Genomic DNA, 11162 nt, shown 5'->3' with positions numbered 1-11162 from the left:
AGTGCTGGGATTAAAGGCGTGCGCCACCACGCCCGGCTGACCCCATGGTCTTACTGGGAAACCTCAGCCTCAAGTGGGGTTTCTTTCACACCTCTCATCCAGCCATTCAAGTCACCGAGATGGGAAGATCAATGAGAGAAAGGTCACTGTGGATCAGTTTGAGAGACTGTTTCAAAACAAACACCCATCTCGCCTAGCCTGTGGGAGTTGGAGGCAAAGGAACAGAATCCAAAACCAAATACAACTGCACAGCAAGTTCAATACCCTTCTGGGCTACACAAGAGGGAACTCTTTTTGCTTTTATCATCCCAAACGCATATGGAAGACTTTGTCATACAGCTGACAGCTTTTTTAAAAAAAAAAAGCCCACCGTTAAAGTCGGCCTCGGCCCCGGGGGTGATGCGCGGTGGAGGACACCCTCCAAACAAGCGTGAGGCCCCAGTGTCCTGCTGCCTTAAATGATTCTAGGGCTTGATACTCTAGTTCCTTTCCTGCTGTGGGCCTTTATTACACCTGGCCAGAGAATCCCATGGTTAGGATCAAAACGGCACGGTCACTTTGCAAATGTGTGTGGTTGGGGACAGAAATGATAGTGACTGCCTACCCTCACTAGCATAGAGTTGTTGGGCCAGAGAAACTTCATTACTGAAATACGCTCTTAGGGTACTGTCTGGAGGTGTGCCAGTTGTGGGATGCCTTGCTTACTCAACCAAGGGCTAGAGAAATGTTTTTGCATGATGGACTCAAGGGAGAGAGGAGGTTGGCCCAAGAGGCGTGGCTATCGAAAGGGGCGTGGTATCTAGACAAAGTCATTATTGGCTAGGGAAAACCAAGACCGGACAACTTGGAAAGTAAGTCCACTATACCACGAAACCAGTCTACCTTGGGGCAATAAACTTGGGGCACAAAAGGGCAACATTCAAACCTACATGTGCTTTTTTGTTCCCCACGTGGAACCACAAGGGAAGAGAAAACCGAGGTAGAGCCAGCTGGAGTAAAAGGGTCGCACGCGACACAGCTCCACATCTACCGACAACCGGACTTTGGAGGTAGGCGCGCCCCGCCCCCGGAGCAGCGCATGCGCCAAGCGCGCACCCTGCGCCATTCCATCCGGGCACTCGGCAGTCCCGCCATTTCGCCGGCGAAGCTTTTCAAAGCATCGCGGCGGCCATTTTACAAAAATTAAAAAAAAAAAAAAAAAGCCCACCGTTAAAGTCGGCCTCGGCCCGGGGGTGACGCGCGGTGGAGGACGCCCTCCGACAAGCGTGAGGCCCCAGTGTCCCGCTGCCCGCCTCGCCGCCGGCGGGGCGGACTCCAACCCGGGCCCGCCCCCAAGTCCCAGGGGCGTGCCGCTGCGGCTCCGCCTCGCCCGAGAGTCACAGGCCGCCCGCCGCCCCGGGCCCCTCAGAGCCGGTGCCGCCAGAGCCCTCACCGCTGAGTCGGGCAGGTCCCTGACGCGGGCGGGAAGACAGCGCGCCACACACACCCAAGCTTCCTAAGGCGCGAGTGCGAGGGGGAGCGCCCGAGTCCTGCTTGATATACTCCACCCCTGGAGCCACGCCCCTGAACCCGCCTACCACGCCGTACTGACCAATCCGATGCCTCAGATTCGGCATCTGCGCCTCGATAGAGGGGCGGGACTCCGTTGGCTTTGCCCTTGTCCGCGCGGAGGCGCTGAGTGTTTTGATTGGCTGGAATCTGTCCTGGCCGCATCCCTCCCCTCCTCCCCCGCCCGCTAGAGACTAGGAGGCGGGGACAGCTGATTTGGGGGCGGAGCTGACCCACTTCCGCGTTCCCGGCCCGTTTGTCCAGCCGAGGGAACAAAGAGCTTTTGCTACCTCAATGAGACTCTCAAAAACGGCTCCAACCTTGACTCATCGACTTAATACTTTTCCGTTCTTTTTTTTCTTTTAATATTTTATTACAGTTATTTAACTGAGGCGCATTTGTGAAGCCAGAAGACAGATGGAGTCTCTCCTTCCATCATGTAGATCCTAAGGATCATACTCAGGATTAGCCACAAGCAGCTTTATCCACTGAGTCATCTTGCTCGCCCCTCTTCCCCATTCTTGCCCATGAAACCAAAACCACCGAATTACTCTAGTCCAAAAGAACCTCCCAATACAACTACTGCCTAACAGTTCTTTGGACCCCAAGGACACTCCATAAGATCAGCCCTAAAATTTCCATCCCAGTATTAATCACAATGTCAAGATTTCCTTTTTCTCTAGATTTGCTGCAGCACTTCTTCTGCACCCAACTCAGTTTTCCTACAAATCTCAACCTGCTCTATAACGACCTGATTTCTGCCCATCTACAACCAAGTGTACAGTACCACATCACACAGATGGCAAAACACCGCTCTTTTCAATGTGTACCTGCATTTTCTAGGAGAGACCCCAGAGTCTCAAGCATGCCATGGAAGGCTTTCTATCCCTGAGCCACACCCCCTAACCCTTCACTGCAGAATTCTAAACAGTGGCTAAACCAAGCTACATCCTTAGCCTTCTTAAACACACACACCACAGAGAACAAAACAAAAAAGTGCATTTTAATTTTAATTTTATGTATATGGGTGTTTTGCCTGAATGTCTATGCAGCACTCGCCTGACAAAGACCAGAAGAGAGTACTGGATCCTCTGGATGCAGAGGTCCAGAGAGCTGTGAACCTCTATGTGGATTCTAAGAACTGAACCCACATCCGCTGCAAGAGCCCTTTACCACTAGGCCATTTGGTCCTTTGAGACAACCTACATTTTTCAATCTATCCTTGAAATCTGTAGTCTCACCTCCCAAGTAGCTGTGATAGCAGACCCTTGTCTCCAGGCTACATTTTCTTCTCCCTCCACTGTGGTTTTGAGAGTCCTGAGTCCTGAGTAGCCTATGTAAGGATCCTTTTGTTTTTTTGGTTTTTGTTTCTCTGTATAGCCCTGGCTGTCCTGGAACTCACTTTGTAGACCAGGCTGGCCTCAAACTCAGAAATCCGCCTGCCTATGCCTCCTGAGTGCTGGGATTAAAGGCATGCGCCACCACGCCCAGCTTTATGTAAGGATCCTAACTAACCCCCATCTAAGGCAGTTCACCTCTCACTTCAATGGCTTCTGCTTACTATACGGCCTGAGAAACAAGCCAGTGCAGACATCTCCCTAGATATCAGTGATAGGAAATCCACACTTCAGCACTGCGCCTTGGAGAGAGTACAGTCTGGTGACATTGAGAACTGAGACATCCCAACCCTGCTTTAAGCCTCAGACTCACTGACCTTCAGATGAAGTTGGTCGAGGTGACCCAGCTGTCACCAGGAGAAGAATGCCAGGACCCCTCAGGGATTTGATGCTCCCCTCCCCCTAGACAGCAGCTGGTGACTCATGGCCACCCCCTCTGCACTTCGCTCTCTGCACGCAGCCCTCCTATCCCCGTCAGAGCAGCCTGCTGCGTCAGCCACTCACGCAAGGAGGTTATTAAAAAGAGCTGAGAGACCAAGATGTGTTCCCTCCCTCAATGTGCGCAATCCAGGAGGGGAGGGGATCGTGCCTTGCAGGGACCGCTGGACAACAAGCCAGCAGAGCCAGAGCAACAGTCCTACTATGTGCTCACAGGAGGGAAAATTGGATCCCTGTAATCCCAGCTCCCAGGATCATGCTGGGCCCCTAGCCTGGCTCACATTCTGGCATCTTCCAGTTCCTGGTTTTGAGAATTGCTGTACTTAGTCTTTGATTCATTCATTCATTCATTCAAGCAGCACCCACTTACTAAGCTTACTACCAACCGGCTCATTTGGGCCGGGCTCCACCATTACCCATAGCCATTTTCGAGCCCCAGAAAAGCGTGAAAATGTCTGACCCATGGATAAGGCTTCAGGGTGCATTTCTTGCGCCTTTGGCGTACTTGTGTCTAAAGCGTGTCCCGTGTACTTACCTGTGACTACGTGGACAGGTGGCTCAGCGTGCCACCATGACCCTTTGTTTCTTTTGGTGGGCTTTAAAGGAGGCTGAAACTCTCTCTTACACACACCTCATATCCACCAACGCTGTAAATCCCTGAACCACCGGCCAATCCAAAATAGTGCTCTCTGCTCGATAAGGACAGGAGAGGGCGCTACAGCCTCGGCTGGAGTGTTCAGGACTCATGTCCCACCTCTTTTCAGGCGGCCACAAGCTGCTTGGGCAGGCTATGGCCACTAGACGTCGCCATCGTGGACAGTTATCACTGACGGAAACCAGAACTGTCAGTGTCAGTGCTGGTTTACCTTCGTTGTGCCCAGCTCGGTGGTAGCTGGACTGCACCCTCGAGGTTTGCTCCTGCGCGTCTGGGCAGAGCAGTTGGCCCAGTGTCGCCCATCGGGACACTAGTGACTGCTCCCAAAGGGATCCCATGTGTCTTGTATAAATCCGAGATGGGGGCAGGGTGTCAGCCTAGAAGGAGAGTTCAGTCAGTCCTGATCTCGGGCTTACCCTGCACCCCACTCCGCTGCTCGGCGTCGCTATAGAGACGATGAGGGATGACGCCTCCACCTCCCCATCCCCGGTTCTCCGTCCGCCCGCGGAGTCCTCCCGGACCCAGGCTAATGACCGGGCGGGAGATGGTAAATAAGCGTCTGGGTTGGGGACGGGCGTGGCCCGGGATGAAAGGCGCGCGTGTGGGGGGGCACCCCGGGGCCCGGTAATTACCGCCTCCTTCTCGGCCGGGCGGAGGCCGGGGACACTGCACCTGGCCTCTGCCCGGCGGGGGCGCACAAATGGGACCGTGATGGCAAAGCCTGGAACCCGCCCAGTTAGCCCCGGATCCTCTGGGACCAGAGCCAGGGTGGAAGATGCAGCCTATGCATGTGTTGCCAGGTGTGGCGCACATGTGTGCACGTGGGCAGAAGACCTGGAGGGACATAGATGGAAATGTAAGGATTCAGAGAAAACATCTGGATCCTGTGGACAGAGGAAATGGGTTTGTCAAATATGTGTGAAGTGGACACAGTCACCTTTGCATGACTGACCTGTGTTCCCTAAGGACAGGATGGGTGGGCAGGGTGCTGTGACGCCAACATACAGGAACACAACCTGGATGTAGATGCAGGGTTAGGTGTGCATGACTGGGTGGGCCAGCACCCACAGAGGTAATGTAGCCATCTATGGCTGTGACTCACGTTCCTAGGTGGGCACAACAGAGCTGTGTCAGAAGCACCTGGGCTCTCCCTATTAGTGAGTCCAGAATCACCTGGAAGGGTTAAGCTTGCCTTTCTGCTACAGAGTGGGCTCTGATTTCTCAGAAGGCCCCAGATGTCTGGGGCCCTGCCACTCAAAAAGACTGCATTTTGCTTCTGGAAGGGGTCTGCGGCCAGAGCGGGCTAGGCTCAAGTTCCTGTGACTCATCCCTCCTGCAGCCCTGAGTCACACCCCAGGAATGGAAATAGGAAAGCCTGGGAGGGCCAGGCCCTGCAGGCTCTTGCCCAGACCTGGGCCTTGAGCGGCAGAGGGACGCCTCAGACAGCACACACATCCTATGACATGCCACGCCATACACATGCACACCCACGCCCTCTGCAGCAGACTTGTTGGGCTCACAGTCACAGACTCGACATGCTTTTGGTATCTGATAGATCTCGTGGAAGGTCCTCACGGGTTTCTATACCTGCTTGCCTTTTGTTTTGTTTTGTTTTTTTCGAGACAGGGTTTCTCTGTGTAGCCCTGGCTGTCCTGGAACTCACTCTGTAGACCAGCCTGGCCTCGAACTCAGAAATCTGCCTGCCTCCTCTGCCTCCTGAGTGCTGGGATTAAAGGCATGCGCCACCATGCCCTGCTACTTGCCTGCTTTTTTTTTTTTTTTTTTTTTGGTTTTTCAAGANGACAGGGTTTCTCTGTGTAGCCCTGGCTGTCCTGGAACTCACTTTGTAGACCAGGCTGGCCTCGAACTCAGAAATCCTCCTGCCTCTGCCTCCCGAGTGCTGGGATTAAAGGCGTGCGCCACCACCCCCGGCACTTGCCTGCTTTTAATAAATGGCTGGGACTGGAAAACAGTGCACGGAAGCCAGGTCAGGGATGTAGGAGCAGGAACATGCACTCATTCTAAAGGCACAAGGTCTGTATCGGATGTTGAAAAACCACCAGCGACCCTCCAGTGATGCCCAGCAAGCCCTGGAAGCTAGGTTCATCAGCCTGGGAACTGACCTATTTGGGTTCCTAAAACTAGTGGAAGGGAGGGGATGGAAGGCATCTACCCCAAAGGGTTCTCAAATGCTGCTGAGCAAGGGCCACCTCCACCCCATCACCCCTGGGGCAGGAAGAGCCACCCCTCCTCCATCCTGTCCACTTACAGTAGGCCCCCTCAAACACATATCTAACAGTAGTGTGACCTTCCATGTAGGGGTAACACACTAACAGGCTCCCTGGAAACAGAGGTAAGCAAAGCCACTTCTGCCTCGGGCTGGTGGTTTGCAGCACTTCCTCTGCACTTAGCTGCATAGGGACAGTCACATGTGTGCACAAATCCCCAGGTCACCAAGCATCTGTCCACCTCAGGGTGCCTGGAGGGTCCCCATGCAAGTGGACACCCTGGAACACCTGTCCACCCAGGTGCAGAGGGTCAGCTGTAGCCCACAGGCCCAGCTGTCTGGGTAGGCGGCACCCAGGCACCTCCCTGACCCCATTGCTTCATCTGAGAAGTGAGTGGGATCCGGGGAGCCTCCAGGGTCTGCCGGGGACTAGGTCAAGGGTCAAGGGCAGCAGCTGGGCTGCCTCCTCCTCTGCGATGTCTTCTCTGGCTGTCAACTCTTGAGCTGACACCTAACTGCCCCAATTTGTGTGGATTTCCAAGATTCTGCAAATTTCTTCCTTTTTGTTCCTGTGAGACAGGGATTTGGGAAGGCCATGTGTAGCGGACAGTGACCTAGAACTCTGATCCTCCTGTCTCTGCCTCTCCAGTGCTGGGATGACAAGATAATAGTCACTTTCTTAGGGCACATCTGTCTCCAGCAAACACACCTATTTCCCACCAGTCGGACCAGAGGCAGTGCAGGGAGACCCTGACTTCTCCTTGGCTGGCCTGTGGTTGTGTTTGAGGGAGGAGGCTGCCTTTAGACCGGGGTGTGAATATCCCAACTCTTGGGGCAAGAGCAATATACCAGCAGTCAAAAGCACTGGCTGCTCCTCGGGGAGGGGGGGGGCGTCTGGTGGACTCCCAGCACCCACATAACTTAAAACCATTTGTAAGTGCAGTCCCTGGGGATTCAACCCAAGTCCTCTTGTGGCTTGCCAGCCTGCAGTCATGAACATGGTGCACATACGTATTCTCACACAAAGCACTCATACACAGGAAAGAAGTCAACTTAAAACAATAAACATAAACAAATGCTGACTCTTCTTCTTCCTTTTTTCCTGTGGGGAACACAGAACTCCAGGCATGCTAGACTAGCCCTTACCACAAAGCTATGTACCCAGCCTGCCCAGCTGTGTGTGTGGGTGTGTGTGGGGTGCATATCACTAAATTGCCCAGGCTGACCTTGAACTAGCAATCTCCGACCTCATCTTCATCTAGGAACACTCACTAGGACATGTATGACCCTGGATGCTCAAGAACCAAAGTGTGGGGTATGGATGAGTTACATGGGGTGTTGTGCAATGGGAGCCAGGCCCAAAGTCCTCAGTAAATGCTCCTGGCCTGTGCAGCTGCACCGAGTGTCTGGAGGCCTCTTGGTTAGTGGTGTTCTGCTTCAGTATTGTGGGGCATGACAGCTGTCTGCGGCGGCCTGCTGGGGTGAAGGCTGGGCTCCTTCTTCCATAAGGGCCTGTCCCGCCCACATTCCAGAAGGGTTAGGGGCCCCATCTCCTGTCCCCCCCCCCACTCCCTGCCTGTTCTCAGAGGACCTCTGACCCACCTCCCTATCCTTCCCCTGGACACCCAAAGCAGCAGCTGGCCCCACGTCTGTGGGCGGGGGAGGAGGTTGGAATGTGAGGGGGGGAAGGGTGAAGAAGGGGGCGGAAGTGGGGGAGGGGAGGGGTGGGACAGCCAGTGAAAAGACGAAAATAGAGGGGCTTGGATGGAGACAGAAATAGAAAAAAAACCTTGAAGGGACCAAGCCAAGGAACCAGCCAGCCTTGCCCTGGAGGAGCAGCGAGTCTTGCAGGTGACAGCCTTCCTCCTCCACCTGGCAGGCTGAGCGGCTCACCTGCCCCGCGTGACACCGGGGAGGACTAGGTGGCCGTGGGTGGGGCTGGAATCAGACTCCTGGGAAGATCTCCACGCCCAGCCGTCGCCCGCATAGCCTCCTTCCCAAGGCCCGGCAGGAGGGTGGTGCTGTTTGGGGCCCCACGGAGGCGGCTGTGCCCTGCGGGTACCATCTCTGGCCTCCTCCACGGGTTCTGCTCCTCCTAGCTGCCCACGCAGAGCCACCTCCAGACCTCTGACATCTCAGAACTTACTGCCAGGTCCCCAAGTCCCGACTGGAAAATGGCCACCCCTCCCCCCAGGGGACTCCAGACTCTGGCAGGAAGCCATGACCCGTAGTGACCTCTTTCTGCCCGCCCCCGGCTGCCTGGTCACAGAGACCTGCCCATCTGCGAGGTTACCCTCTTGCGGCTTTGGCAAACACCACCATTCCTTGTCGCCAGCCTCTACTCTGGTCTTCTCACCCTAGGCCAGCCTGGGCATAAGCACCGACTGGTTTTGACCTTGCACTCATCCTTCTACCTCAGCCTCTTGAGTGTTGAGATGACACCTGTGCGCCACCCACCTCTCCCTGACTTCTTTATGGAGACCACGGGCAAGGACAGCTGATGATGACCTGATGTCCCGGACCGGGGGTCGTTCTCTGCTCATCCAAAGTGCGAGCATGCATTTTAAAATCTTTGCCCTCCCCATCCTCCATCCCTTCCATCAGCCCTCGCAGCTTCTTCCGGATGATTGGAATTTCGTGCAGTGCAAACCTGTTCTACTGTTTCTGCCTCCACCTTCCAAAGGGTGATTATAACCAGGGTCATGGCCAGGAGCACCACCCCCATCTACTCAAGTCTAGACTTGGGGGATCTTCTTCAAGGCCCTTTACCAGCTTTTCTTTTTTCCTATCTCGTTAACCCCTTCACAGCTTGACCTGAATGCAGCCGCAACACACCCTATCTCTCTTCCAACAACACATGGCAAACTCCTATTCGTCCCGCAAAGCCCCCTCCTACTGGTTGCCTTCCATCCTCAAGTCCTCCCATGAGGCAGGGAACTGCAGGGGAACGGGGAAAGGTCAGTCAACTGGAAGTTGATGCGGCAGGAAATGCCAGTGTGCAAAGCGGGGGTGCTCGTTGCACGCCTGTGCTGGGGGGTCCACGTGCGACGCCCCCAGTGACGCCCCCTCTTCCGTCCCCGCCCAGCAGCAGCCGTCAAGCCTGCGTTGCGAATCCCGCCCCCAAGTTTGCATACACGCGGACAGTGGGGCGGGGCCCCTGCGCCTCCGCGCTCGCGCACTCGGCTTTACCAGGCTAAAGTCCCGCCTCCAGAAGGCAACCTCGAGCTATTGGTACTTCTGGAAGACGGAAAGGAGGTTTCACCAATAAGCTCTTTCCCATGGGGGCGGAGCCTGGGCCGAAGCTCAGGCGGGGGCGGACAGGGCGCCCTCCCCGCGATGACGTCGGGAGCCCCTCCTGGCGCGTTGCCCTGACAACCGCGTTTCCATCTCATCGGGTTTCCGGGGGGCGGCCCCCTCCCATTCAGCTTTTTCCTCAATGGGGTGTTGTGGGGGGAGCGGAAGGAAGTGAAGGCATACCCCGCCCCTCTGCGATTTCGGCAACCATTCCTGTCTGAGCCTCAGTTTCTCTCTCCTTACTACCGTACGCACTGGGTCTCCGCCTTGGGGCTTGGGTGATTGTACCCTGGGGTTGTGGGTCCTTACGCGCTGTGCAGGAAGCACTGTGGTTTGGGAGTGTCACACCCTCACAAGGTTATCACATTAGACTCCCCAACACATGTGCACCTTTAGGACAGTCATCTCAAGGACCAGACCTTGAGGTGCCCTGGGACATCTCTCATCGCCCTGCTAGTGGACTTGATTGGCAGATTCCTGCCTGGCTGGTGATGCAGGCGCCTCGCCTCCCTTCCTGGTCCCTCAAGTAGCCCTGAGCTACAAGGGGCAGCTGTCCCTCCCCAAGCCTGACACACGGGTACTTCCCACCCTCATCTACGTCGTGTGCCCTCAGATGTCCCCAAACATTTTGAGCCCAATGATCATGAACTCTCCAGGGATCAGGACATCCGCCTTCCTAGTGTGGGCGGGCGCGGGACGATTTGGGTGTTACTTGGTGGAGGGAGGGGCAGCAAACCCTTCAGTTGTTCCAAGCCACCCTTGGGGAAGGCAGCTTTTCTCACCCAGTGAGGCTCAGGGCGAGGACTAGCTTCCAACCACAGGCCTAAACCACCAGGCCCAGCGCTGTGTTGGGGGCCAGGGGGCTCAGTTTTCTGGGCTGGAAAATGGGAGTGTAATTACTTGTGACTGTGGGCCTCGGAAAGCACTGAACAAGAGAATTAACAGTCTGATAGATAACTGTCTCAGCCCTGCCCCAAGAAGCACCTTATGGAGCCGTGAGGAACATCAGGTCGGCCTGCCGATGGGGGCAGGAAAAGGTGGGCGTCCACCTTGGCAAGTTCCCAGGCGTAACCAGAGATTGTTGTGCCCATATGGGGCATGGCTGGAGCAAAGGCCTGGAAGGTGCATGATCCTTATGGGTGGAATGCGCAGGTGTGGCCACCGAGAGGAGAGGCAGGTCACAAGGCTGATGAGGTTTAGCTGCTCCCTGAGAACCTCAAGTCACAGCGCTGACTCCCTCTGCCTGGCTGCCTGGCGTGCGACTCTCACAGGCACTTCCCAGTTTCTGGGCTGGAGCAACACCTCCCACTCCTGGGAGCTGGGAAGCCCTGCCCCAGTACTGACTCCTAAGTTCCCGTCTTCAGCCCACTTCAGAGCCAGGAACTGAGGGTGAAAGCGTCGCCCAGGGCAAGCCCCGGCCCCACGCCCAAAGGTACTTCCGTCCTCGGTAGCAGGAAGTGGCCAGCCCCCCCCCCCCCCAAGCAGCTTCCTGCCGGTCCCAAGCTGGGGGAGCTGCTTGGGAAACCATTTGCAGGAACTAGGGCTTGCTACTCACCAGACAAAGGGCTTGGGGACTCCTCAAGGAACAGCCAGGGGCAAGAGG

At 55.7% G+C, this 11162-nt stretch overlaps 1 protein-coding gene across 2 annotated transcripts in view; it reads right to left on the bottom strand.

Moving 5' to 3' along the window:
* The window catches only part of Cirbp (cold inducible RNA binding protein), a 5591-nt gene extending 4052 nt beyond the window's left edge, over positions 1–1539 (bottom strand). For both annotated transcript variants that reach the window (XR_002378906.2, XM_021174040.1), the window contains exon 1: positions 1433–1539. The gene's annotated coding sequence lies outside the window, so the exon portion shown is untranslated. The remainder of the gene's footprint in view (positions 1–1432) is intronic.
* Between the last annotated feature and the right edge of the window lie 9623 nt (positions 1540–11162).

Source organism: Mus caroli, chromosome 10 (assembly GCF_900094665.2).
Source record: "Mus caroli chromosome 10, CAROLI_EIJ_v1.1, whole genome shotgun sequence".
NCBI classification, from domain to species: domain Eukaryota; kingdom Metazoa; phylum Chordata; class Mammalia; order Rodentia; family Muridae; genus Mus; species Mus caroli.
The sequence above is the reverse complement of the archived record's forward strand: the minus strand, read 5'-3'. Positions and strand labels throughout refer to the sequence as shown.